At 36.0% G+C, this 12,976-nt stretch overlaps 1 protein-coding gene and 1 non-coding gene across 2 annotated transcripts in view; both read right to left on the bottom strand.

The window, feature by feature from the left end:
* The window catches only part of twin (CCR4-NOT transcription complex subunit 6-like twin), a 694,792-nt gene that overhangs the window by 550,074 nt on the left and 131,742 nt on the right, over positions 1-12,976 (bottom strand). The window lies entirely within an intron of this gene.
* On the bottom strand, positions 7,466-7,538 carry TRNAK-UUU (transfer RNA lysine (anticodon UUU)). Its single transcript has one exon. It is a non-coding gene; the product is annotated as a tRNA-Lys (tRNA).

The following is a 12,976-nucleotide window of genomic DNA, read 5'->3' as shown; positions in this document are numbered from 1 at the left end:
TAAGCACCTTATTCTCAAACAGCCTGAACCTATGTTCCTCTCTCAGAGTGAGAGTCCAAGTTTCACAACCATACAGAAGAACCGGTAATATAACTGTTTTATAAATTCTAACTTTCAGATTTTTGGACAGCAGACTGGATGATAAGAGCTTCTCAACCGAATAATAACACGCATTTCCCATATTTATTCTGCGTTTAATTTCCTCCCTAGTGTCATTTATATTTGTTACTGTTGCTCCAAGATATTTGAATTTTTCCACCTCTTCGAAGGATAAATCTCCAATTTTTATATTTCCATTTCGTACAATATTCTGGTCACGAGACATAATCATATACTACTATTACTTCTTTACTTACAAGCATTACTTACTTCTCCACCTCTTCAAAAGGTAATATAACTGTTTTATAAATTCTAACTTTCAGATTTTTTGACAGCAGACTGGATGATAAAAGCTTCTCAACCGAATAATAACAGGCATTTCCCATATTTATTCTGTGTTTAATTTCCTCCCGAGTATCATTTATAGTTGTTACTGTTGTTCCAAGATATTTGAACTTCTCCACCTCTTCAAAAGGTAAATTTCCAATTTTTATATTTCCATTTCGTACAATATTCTCGTCACGAGACATAATCATATACTTTGTCTTTTCGGGATTTACTTCCAAACCTATATCTTTACTTGCTTCCAGTAAAATTCCCGTGTTTTCCCTAATCGTTTGTGAATTAGCAACTATCTATGGATGCATATTAACTAAGTACAGTATTGAGTTTCGTGACTGTATATACTAGACTGTGGTAGTACCTATAGGCCTAGGTCATTCGTTATCTCGTGAAACCAAATGCTGTGTGCGCCATAGCTTATAGTAAGAATCTCAAAACATCCTCTTTGTACGAGAATTACTACTTGGTATGCATAGAACAAAACTAGCCAGTTTTTTTTTTTTCAAAATAATAATATTAATATTGTTCGATTTTAAACAGGTGAACATTAAAATCCATTTCCGGCAAGCATTACTTTCCGAAAAGACTGCACATTTCAATGCATGTCTTGAGCAACAAAATTCACGACATAAACAGTCATCATTCATGGCAAAATCAAATGTTTAGAATAATGATTTTACCTCATGCAAAAATAACGGAGAAAAATGCTCGAAGAGAAGAAAAATACGGGAGCCGGAAGACTGTTAAAAATTAAGGGCAAATATGAGAGATCCTGGGAAATACGGTTTGGCAACCCTACTCCGATCTAATAAGTGAAATGAATGATTAGTGTACTGTCAGCAACATTTCTAGAATATATTGCTACGAATACATACGACTGAATGACGGCATTTGCGACTGCAATCATATGAGTCGGTTAGAGTCATAACTCACTTGTTCCAAAAATGAAAATTTTCACAAATGAGGGAAAACATATTTGTAATACTCAGAACCCATTTTCTTCACAATTAAGGTTAATAAATGAAAGAGCAATGATTAAAAACTACTATTCATATTTGTAACCATACTTATTTATACAGAAGTAAAAGTGATTTAGCTTTAAATTATGGATCATACGAGTTTTGACAATGACCTTTGGATCATGAGTGTTCTGAGAGTGTTCCGTTTGGAACATGTGGGTTTAGAAAGTGACCAGTTGGGATCATGTGGGATTTGACAGTAACAAATTAAAGTATTACAGAAGAACATTAACTCAAGCATATTTTTAAATTCAATGTAAAGAATAGGTGTTCGATTATTAAATTCTTCAGATGAGTACATTTTACAAAATAATATAATACCGTACAGTATAAATTGAGGGGTCCAGTCAGAGAGAAGGATAAGTCACAAATCTTGGAATAGGGAATATAGGTATTCCCAAAACAGTCTGAGAATTTATTGTGGAAATTTACATTCCAGTGGGCTAAGCTATTCCCAGAGTTATTGCAATTATGACACAGCATTCTAGAGACGAGAAAAAGACTAAATTTTCTTAGAAAAGCGGGTTATCTCCTTATTTGAGTCGAACCCTCAATTTACCACCTACAAAAGAAATAATGATTACAAATTTTATCAGAACTCAAATTTTCGTTACTACGTTCCTTTATATCACAAAATTAATATCTGCTTCCACCAATTCGCACATATATTCAGTATTGTCCAATTGATTATTATTCATGGCACCATGAATGACATAGGCCTACATGTAGATTGTGATAAAACACGCGACCCTGCTTAATTTACCAATACATCAGTAGGAGCCAAGCAGTATCAGAAAAGGATATTAACCTTGCTAATTTGGCCTGGTTTCTTTTCGTTATTTCTGGAGCTGCTACACTTTTCCGTGGTCGTCCTCTCCAACCGGTGATACGTTCACTTCCATAATACCACGCTTACAAAATGCTGAACTACAGCCCCTAAATTCATTGATATTATAAAAATAACAAGGCACATGTAAGATACTCATCCACAACCCTATTCTAGACAACAAGAAGTGGAGAAGGGGAGGGAAATACTGATAGGTGATTCGTCGAGAAGCTCTATACAACACAACTCACAAGATCCAGTGGATCATGAGACTTTTGACAGAAACCGGGAAGTTTGTCGCCTATTTGCACAAGCATCATGAAAAAAATGTGACAAATTGACCTCTAGTGTTCTACGCAGATAACCGCATGGAAATATAACGATATCTCAATTTTTCATTTTTTGGAGCATGTGAATTACTCGTATGACTCTAACAGACTCATATAGCTTAATATAAAATATACATACATACATGTTCTGCACATGGGAAGGTCTTTCACTGCAAACCCAGCATTATATAATGTTGCAAATTATTGTTCTTTGACATACTAATGCGTTAACATTCTAATGACAGGCAATTTCGAACATTAGCTTGAGATGGCCTAACAGGAAATAAAACGTCTGATCAAGTATTACTTATGACTCTACTGTACACATATATAAAAGCGCTTACTCGACAACTGACAGTACAAGGATGCAATTGTTCATTTCAATGACAAAGTAAAAATCACGCAAGAACATCTTCAAGTAAAAGTCCATTCTTCTCCCTATATTTAAACGCTCTTTATATAAGATTATAATGGGTGAACACTATTCTCTGCTAAGAAATTGATCTTACTACATAGCTTTCTCTTTAATGTGCAAAAAAGAACAGAAAACTACAAGCAAAACAAAACTGGAAGATGAAAATAATTTCCTGCATCGTGGTGAAAGCGTAGCGGCGTATCTCTTCTACTGTAGCAGAGCGAAAGTGCAGTTCAGCTGCTATTTTTTACAAGGGCACGAGGAAAAAATATTATATTTGGCTTTTATTACAGTGCCGTACGGCTGTAGGTTAGGGCCATAGCGTAACTGCAATGGAATGAAGTAGTATTTTATTCACTTCCTTAGCTACTTAATCTAAATATCTGTGAAGAGTTTTTCATACGTAGCAGGTTGAAGCACCTATATCATACGGATAAATAGCCGAGCTCTTGTGTTCGGAATATAGCAGCATGTCCGACTTCAACAAACGGCTTCACATTGACAATGGACAAACTTCCCATGCATTTAGTGGGATTTAAGAATAGATTAAGGTGAAATTTTGTCCATTTTGTTGAACAATTTCGTTCGTTTTTACATTAAAAAAAGTGTATAGGCCTATGATTCAGATGTCTCCAAAAATGTTCACGCAAATAGATCCCTTCAATCAGCTGTTTCAGCTGCCGTTTTTAAAAGGTTGCACGCCCTTTAAACTTTAAAACTCAGCTTCCTCCATTTGCATTTTCCCTACATATGCCTTACTAAATGTGCTACTCCTTCAAATTGTGTACTATGTGCATGAGCCTTGCAGGTTTTCTTAAAGATGTGTTTACCAAACTCTGATATCAGGATTTTTCTTAAACCTCGAGATTTTTGGGGAAAGAGGTTTTTTCCTGCCAGACATGACAATTTTACCCCTTTTTTTATTTGACTACATAAATTATGTTTTTCTTAGCTGTTGAAGAATATTTCAACTTCATCATCTTCACTTCATGGTTTAGGCTTAGTGCCTGTTCCGTCTTCACATTTTATTCAGTTCCACCTCTTCCTAGGACGTCCGACATCTCTTTTGCCTTTAGGTTGGTATTGTTGTATCAGTGCTGGAATTCTTTCATTATCCATTCGAGACAGGTGTTCTTTCCACTTCCCTTTATAATCTTCAACTTTATCGTTTATGTTGTATATATTTAATTCTTTACGGATATCCTCATTTCTTATCAGATCCCTTCTTGTACATCCCTTTACTCTGCGAAGAAACCTCATCTCTGCAGCCTGTAATTTACTTTTAAGAATAATTTGAAAAAATAAATATCATGTTATGTTTCAGGGAATCTGAAAGGTATGTAGAGCAAAGTTCGGGCAAACATTTTGAAATTCCTGGGAGGAGTATTGATTCTTCAAAATGCAGTTTAAATTTACAAAATTCAAATAATTTTGGACCAAATGATATCAAACTTTGTACAGAAACTATTTTTAGCCTTTGCAGCATAATATGTTCAACTTTTCAAAGATCTAGCTCGAACGATTAAGAAAATTCAAATTTCACCTTAGTATATCCTTAACGTAACGTCAAATCCGGACTCCTCAGCATCGAAAACCCGACACCAGTAATAAACATTATATTCCCCTACGATATCTCATTTCTATAAAGGCTGGTTCACAACAATCCGGGAAGAGAAAACGACGAGAACGAGAACGGAAATAATGTTAAAATAAATGTATTTAAATGTGAGCGTTCATAATAGTTCATTGTGAGCATTCATAATAGTTAATTGTGAATGCTCACATTTAAATAAATTTATTTTAACAATATTTCCGTTCTCGTTGTCATTTTCGTTCCCGGTTCATTGTGGACCAGCCTTGACATGGACATGTCCACCGCTGTGGAGTAACGGTTAGCATGTCTGACTGTGAAACGAGCGGACCCGGATTCAAATCCTGGCTGAGATTCTTTCATGAGATTACCCTCAACCCATGAGGAGCAACTTTCGGCGCTGGACCCTGGGCACATTTCGCTGGCATTAGCTGTAGTAATTGCACGAGTGCTGTTTCATGTTATTGATAATTTCAGGAGCCCGAAGGGCGAGTGCAATTTAATAAGGAATAAAATTAAATAACTTGCAAAACCGAATTACTTACGTAAATGGTAATAATTATAATAAAACACAGCAATAAGACACTACCATGTTTCCTTGTAATGAATTTCAAAACCAAACTGCTATCTATCATGGCATAATAGTGGAAGAGAAGGCCTTACGGCCTTAACTCTGCTAGCTAAAATAAATAATGATAATAATAATAATAATAATAATAATAATAATAATAATAATTATTATTATTATTATTATTATAGATACTATTGGCAACTACTCAGAGCGGAAAAAAGAAACAACAATACTTAACTTCAAAAGTAAGATAAGCTGAAATGTTACATTAACGGAATAAAAACAAGATAGATTTTTACAGACATTTATTTATACCTGAAATTACAGTCATTGAAAACGCAATTTTCAAAGCTAAATTTTGTTGGCATTTCTTGATTTTCTGTAATTGACACTGAAGTGGACTGGACCGAGCTTAAGGTGAAAGGAATAGCAGTGAGATGGATAGGATTTCGTAATTTCTCTACGATCGATGAATGATGTTGTTTACTTACCTGCAGGTAGAGTTTCAGTGATGCTGCTTTGGCGTGACCTGTCATTTCTATTAATTATAATATATATATTATATATTAATTTCATTAATCACTCCACACTAATGCGATTGTACGAGGCGTCTTATCAGATAATGATTTTGAGGCGGTTCTGAAACGTTATTGGCCAAAATCGCAAATTCATCCTATAAGTTTAATAGTCACATTCATTTCACTCAGACGCTAGCTAACCATAGCAGTTGATAAAGCGTCGTAAAATAAACCAAATTAAAAAATGGACTTATCATTCCCCAGGCTCGCGTTGGACCCAGGCGCTGACCGAACAGAGTTGGAGAAAACCTCGGAAAAACAACCAGGTAACAGCACAGTCTAGTATATACAGTCACGAAACTAACTACGCAATAAATATGCATCCATAGACACTTGCTAACCACTAGGATCGCTAATATCGCCTCATTACAGACAATGCGAAATAGTACAGACACAGTCTATTGTTCCTAGCACCCTCACAACTGAAGCTTCGTGACTGTATATACTCGACTGTAGTAACAGCCCAAGTGAGCGTGTCACGTCACGTCCATCACAGGATCAGAAACGCTGCATCGACATATCCATAGCAGTCAAGGGACCGGATTCGATTGTGGGCCAAGTTTTCTTCCCTGTAATAGATATCCCACTCACAATTGAGGAGGAAATAAACTGGTCTCAGCTGTCCGCTTCAGAGGAGATGGGGGCGGTGATCATAATTGCGGCGCACCACGTGAGTCAATGATTACTCGCGTAATTGCGGATTAAGTTTTTCCCGCTCGTTAAACTAATTAAAAGGAATTATTAGATATCACGGGGAATAACACAATCCATGAGGTATGAGCATAGAGTTGAATACCGTACACAGAAATGAAGCAGGTCTCAGTCTAGGCCTACAACCTAGTTCCACTCATTACTGATCGACTTCTTCCAGTTACAATTATTGCATCTAACCTGTTTTCTCTTAATAATGCGTCAATTAATTTCCAGATACATAATATTCCTTCTATATTTATTTATGGCTTTTCAGAAACCCGGAGTTTCATTGTCGCCCTCACATAAGCCAGCCATCGCTCCCTATCCTGTGCAAGATTAATTCAGTCTCTATCATCATATCCCACCTCCCTCAAATCCACTTTTATATTATCCTCCCATCTCGGCCTCCCCAAAGGTCTTTTTCCCTCCGGCCTTCCAACTAACACTCTATATGCTTTTCTCGATTCGCCCATACGTGCTACATGCCCTGCCTATCTCAAACGTCTGTATTTAATGATCCTAATTATGTCAGGCGAAGAATAAAATGCGTGCAGTTCTGCGTTCTGTAACTTTCTCCATTCTCCTGTAACTTCATCCCTTTTAGCCCCAAATATTTTCCTAAGAATCTTATTCTCAAACATCCTTAATCTCTGCAAATCAAGATTTCAGGTATAACTCCCTGTAAAGTTGATTTGAATAATTTCGAGGGAAAAATTGTTCCGAGGCCGGGTATCGAACCCGGGACCTTTGGTTAAACGTACCAATGCTCTCCCAACTGAGCTACCCGGGAACTCTACCAGACACCGATCCAATTTTTCCCTCTATATCCACAGACCTCAAAGTGGGCTGACAACCGTCAAGCAACCAACATTGAGTGCACACTAACTCTGTGTGACTTAAATGTGGTTTTCTGTTAACGAACAGTGACGTGTATTATGCAAATCAAGATTTCAGTTATAACTCCCTGTAAAGTTGATTTGAATAATTTCGAGGGAAAAATTGTTCCGGGGCCGGGTATCGAACCCGGGACCTTTGGTTAAAAGTACCAACGCTCTCCCAACTGAGCTACCCGGGAACTCTACCAGACACCGATCCAATTTTTCCCTCTATATCCACAGACCTCAAAGTGGCCCCGGAACAATTTTTCCCTCGAAATTATTCAAATCAACTTTACAGGGAGTTATACCTGAAATCTTGATTTGCATAATACACGTCACTGTTCGTTAACAGAAAACCACAATTTAAGTCACACAGAGTTAGTGTGCACTCAATGTTGGTTGCTTGACGGTTGTCAGCCCACTTTGAGGTCTGTGGATATAGAGGGAAAAATTGGATCGGTGTCTGGTAGAGTTCCCGGGTAGCTCAGTTGGGAGAGCGTTGGTACGTTTAACCAAAGGTCCCGGGTTCGACACCCGGCCCCGGAACAATTTTTCCCCTCGAAATTATCTTTAATCTCTGTTCCTCTCACAAAGTGAGAGTCCAAGTTTCACAACAATACAGAACAACCGGTAATATAACTGTTTTATAAATTCTAACTTTCAGTTTTTTGACAGCAGATTAGATAACAAAAGTTTCTCAACAGAATAATAATAGGCATTTCCCATAATTAGTCTGCGTTTAATTTCCTCCCAAGTGTCATTTATATTTGTTGCTGTTGCTCCAAGATATTTGAATTTTTCCACTTCTTCGAAGGATAAATTTCCAATTTTTATATTTCCATTTCGTACAACTTCATGGGAAGTAGCACGGTAGATTACAAATTTACGACACATGGCCTCCAACTTCTCTTCGCGTCCAAAGAAAAACACAGTAAGGATTTCTATCGCCACTTAAAAACTCATCGTCCTCGTCCGACCTCATGGCTTGAAAGTTTATGGGGCTGATTCAATGTCGGTTACAATAGCTAGGAAAAAGTTGCGCTCAGTGTTACAAGAGAAAACAAAGCGGACAATCCAATGTGACAAAATATCTTCATCATAATTAAGAACAAACTATTCACCTTAACCTACATACATTTGAACTTTATGAATATTGCGTACTGATAATGATTCTACGAAACTTTTATCTTGTCCATGTCAGCAAACGCGTCCTCTGCACCAAGCTCGTCTATACATTTACGACCGCCAGCAGGATATCGGATAGACTCTTACATGGAGATTTCAGGGTAACACCCATACTGAACCCTATATAAATACCGGAGAGTGTAGCTCTTTTTTCCTACGAAATGACATTCTCAATGACAGAGTCACAAGGCCAAAAGTTTGATAAAAATATATTATTAACTGGGTACTTCCAAGACCTGTTTTTAGTCGTAGACAATTATGCGTTGCTTTTCCTTCATACATCTTGATTCTCTAGGTAAGTACTGTGTCGTAAAAGAACAAAGAATGTTAGAATTTAATTTTAATAATAAGGTTAAAAGAGAACTAGGCAACTGTTAGATATATTACAAGACACAAATATCACAAACTACCTGTTAAAAAGCGTGACAAGTTTATTCTAAAAGTATAATAAAATAAAAAATAAATAATATATTGTAAGTAGAATATACAATCACTGAGTTCGACAAAGCTACCCTTTATTGTCAACATTACTACTAAATATAAGTTATATCCTAGATCATATATATATATATATATATATATATATATATATATATATATAAACAGATAGCTCATCCCTACGTTACTTTGAAGAGAACCGCCAGGATCGCCACCCATCCACCGTAAACGAACACGAGAAGGCAGTACAATCGCTAATTCAATTCAAATGGGAGTTATGACGTGACTCCTTATGTAACAATTAGATGGCAGCATAGTAAACCTGACAAAATTGTTACCATCAAAGCCTATAAGGTCGAGCAATCTGGGTATAAACTAAACCATTAAAGGGAATGAAATTCACAATACCGTCATTTTTGTAAATAACAAGAAGAAAAATATTTTCATTTTCGCTGATGTTTAAATTAAAGTTTCAAATTCAGAAAACTATACAAGGAAATATTTAAAATGGAAAAAGCAGCAAAGAACTTCGGATTATGGCTTTCACTGCGAAAATCAAATACAGTAAGAAATAGAATAGTGCTAAATAATAGTTTGGAATAAGTGAACACTTTAAAATATTTAGGCTGTGATATACAGTATTTTATGAAAATGAGAAAGATGTTCACACAAAATTAATACAGTTCACACGAAGATAAGAGATTTTAAACAACACATTAAAATCTACTTTGGTAAATGTTCTAGAATCAGAATCTATAATACGTTGGCCCTGTCTTCTCTCCTATATGGAAGTGAAATTTTGACACTTAGACAAAACGACAAAAAAAGAACACAATCAATAGAAATGCACTTTTTATTTTTCGAAAAAAAAAAAAAAAAAAAAAAAAAGAGAATATAGACTATCTAAACTTTCTTATTGCAAGAGGAATGAAAAAAATAAATATAGAAGAATTAGGAGTTAAATCAGCAGAAATGAAAATAGAAAAATATTGGCTACAATAAGTTTCAAGAATAAATGAAAACAAAATCCTAAAACTAATGTTGAAGATAGAAGGAGATCTTTAAAACGACTGCTGGACTCGGTCTAAATGGGCCTACGCTAAGGCCTACTTTGTGAATGGAAATGATGATAATGAAAACAAGACCTTAACAGGCCATTCGGCCTAACACTTGTAAGGATGATGATGATGATGATGATGATGATGATGATGATGATATATTGTTTCAAATAAATGTTTGAACGTTTGCACGAATTATGTTAACATGGAGGTTATTTACACAGTGTTCTCCTATAAGTAAAAGTAGTGAAGTTTCTTCTTTTGTGTTGAGATCTGAAGCATTTCTTAAGTGGTACAATTTTCTTATGCAAAGTAGGTTTAGTGAAGGGAACGTCTTCCCATGAGATGTATTCTGACGAGATGAGATCCACTACATGCCAGGCTTACTTAAAACCCGCCTTATAATTGAGTGAAACCTCAGAAAAACTCAGTCTGGTACTCAATCCAAGAGGAATTTTACAGTATGCATCAACACCTCCTCCACCTGAGCTACGCTGGTGACAACTCCCCACGGATATCAACTCTTCTTTACCATATGAAGTTAAATTTTCCAGAGTGCAGAGGTTCTTTGAAGGTGGCAATAACGAAACAAAATACCCTTATCATAAAGAAATCACTCTGATGTAAAACAAACTAGAGCTATACGTTGAGACTCATACAAAAATACATGCCCACAAAATGTCTTCTAACAGCCAGAAGACTGACTTTTAACACTTACGACCGGTTTCACCAACAAATGTTAAAAATGCATTAACACACTGCTTGTTAACACAGGCTAAAATTTTAACAAATTGTGTTAGCACTTTCTCCTGCATTTGGGCTCCACTAACGATTTCCAGATGGATGCTAGCTAACATTATTATTAACTCTCGCCACGGTAGTTGGAAATATCACGAAAATTATTGGGAAAAATGTGAATCAGAAATGCCGTGTCAGAACCAAAGCTTTTCTGAACGCAAAAGAGAAAACGAGTAAAATATTACTACTTATTTGGTAATTATTATTATTTGTTAATGAAAATGAACCACGAAATTGTTTCTCTTACACAGACCCATACTTTCTATTTGTAAATCGAAACAAAAATAAAACATTCAAACTAACACAACTGTAGTTTCATTCCGGAACTGGATGACGAAACTGATATTACGGAGATATTATGAGATATTACAGAGAGAGAGAGAGAGAGAGAGAGAGGTCGCGCGAAACGGCTAATTTTATACGGAATTTCGGCGCCCTTATGGAGTCATTACAAGTTACATTTGTTCATGGTCTGACTGCTAACATTAGCATTTGGTTGTGGCTCATAGTTTTATTATAGTAAGCATTTGAAATTGTGCCATTTTTGTTTCATCACGGATTACGGAACAGGTGCCCATACCCTGTGGGAAAATACGTACAGTACAACCTCTATTATCCGTAGTAATGAAGGGTGTGGACTGAACGGTTAATAGAAAAAGTCGGATAATCCGTATCAAATTATTTTCATAATTTAAGTGCATAATATATACATTTTGGTAATCTCCGTGTTGTTGTGTTTAACGTGCTAGATAGTGAATCAGAAGTTCCGTAATTTATGTCTGGTTGTCAACGAGGGATTTTTAAGGGCCAAGGAATTTATTTATGATTGGTATCTGCGGAAAGATAGTAGTAGTACAGGTCTCTGTTGTGGATTTACATACTTTGTAAACTTTGTCCTTTTTATGAAATCGCGCAGAGCTCTAACGTCAGTTCCGTATAGTAATAAAAGACGAGTTACAGGTCCTTTTTCCCAAACCGTTCAATTATATGCCCATTTTTTTCGATATTTATCAAACACGTTTTCTTTTGATACTCGAAGATATTTTGCATAGAAGTTAAACAGTACGGCCACTGGAATATTAGGACAAGTATTGAATGTTGCACAAGTTTGCTATAAATTGTGCGGAAGTTCTTGGTGTCATTTCTTTGGAAGCAAGTAGTGACTATTTTACAAATTGGAAAAACACTCACAAGTAACTGTTCCTACTGGCAGCAGTGGCAGCAATGGTATGTAGGTGTAAAGTCTTGTAATAACACCAGTGGCGTAGCATGAAATTTTGAGTAGGGGAAGCTAACTCAAGTTGTCTTTCATGCAATATGTAATAACAAAAATACAGTCTTAAAATAAATAGTAGTCAATTTCAAGTCAGCAGTCGAAGATTGGTTGGAACATCGTAAGTAACACCAATAAGGCATGATCTCAAATGATACGTAATAAAATATGATTTCACGGTTTACACATATCTCTAACAAATAGACAAGTGTACGTATAACATTAGCTCACTCCCTGTCATACTTAGAGAAATCACAGTATTAGTATCATTACGTAAGTATGCGTCTGTCTTTTGGTTGTGTCCTTCATTGACAGCAAGGGAGTCGGTCATTAGTTTTTTAAATCACACTTTTGTTCGTAAGTCAGTTTTGATAATACAATTGTCCTAAAAAAATTCAAGTAGATTGGTGTCAGGAACTGTTATTTCGCTCATTATTTATTATATTAGCCACAATGCACACTAACACTTCAACTGAACATAACTAGACGAAAAGGGATAACGCGGAAACTACTTATTTTAAATGTTAAAGCTAGCTTCTTTGCGAGCCTTGCGACTAGGGTAGCTTAGGAAGGGATGGAAAATCTGCGGGGTGGATTACACAGAAGAAACCGGTCTGCTTGGAAGCTGGTGTGTGCAGGCTTCTTGTTTACTGCTGCACCACAAATCATCCTGAGCTGCCGCATCACAATATTTAATGCGTAAATATAAATTCTATTAAAATTGATAAATAATTTTCTTCATAAACTGCAGGTTTATTATGAAATTATTATTAACTGGGGAAGCTAAGCTTTTTAGCTTACATTGACGCTACGCCACTGAATAACACAGTCTACAAAAGTTCGTACTTATGTAAGGCACTGCATACAAAACTAGCTACATGTT

This window comes from Periplaneta americana, chromosome 8 (genome assembly GCF_040183065.1).
Source record: "Periplaneta americana isolate PAMFEO1 chromosome 8, P.americana_PAMFEO1_priV1, whole genome shotgun sequence".
NCBI lineage: Eukaryota > Metazoa > Arthropoda > Insecta > Blattodea > Blattidae > Periplaneta > Periplaneta americana.
This window is presented reverse-complemented; position numbering and strand designations above follow the sequence as displayed.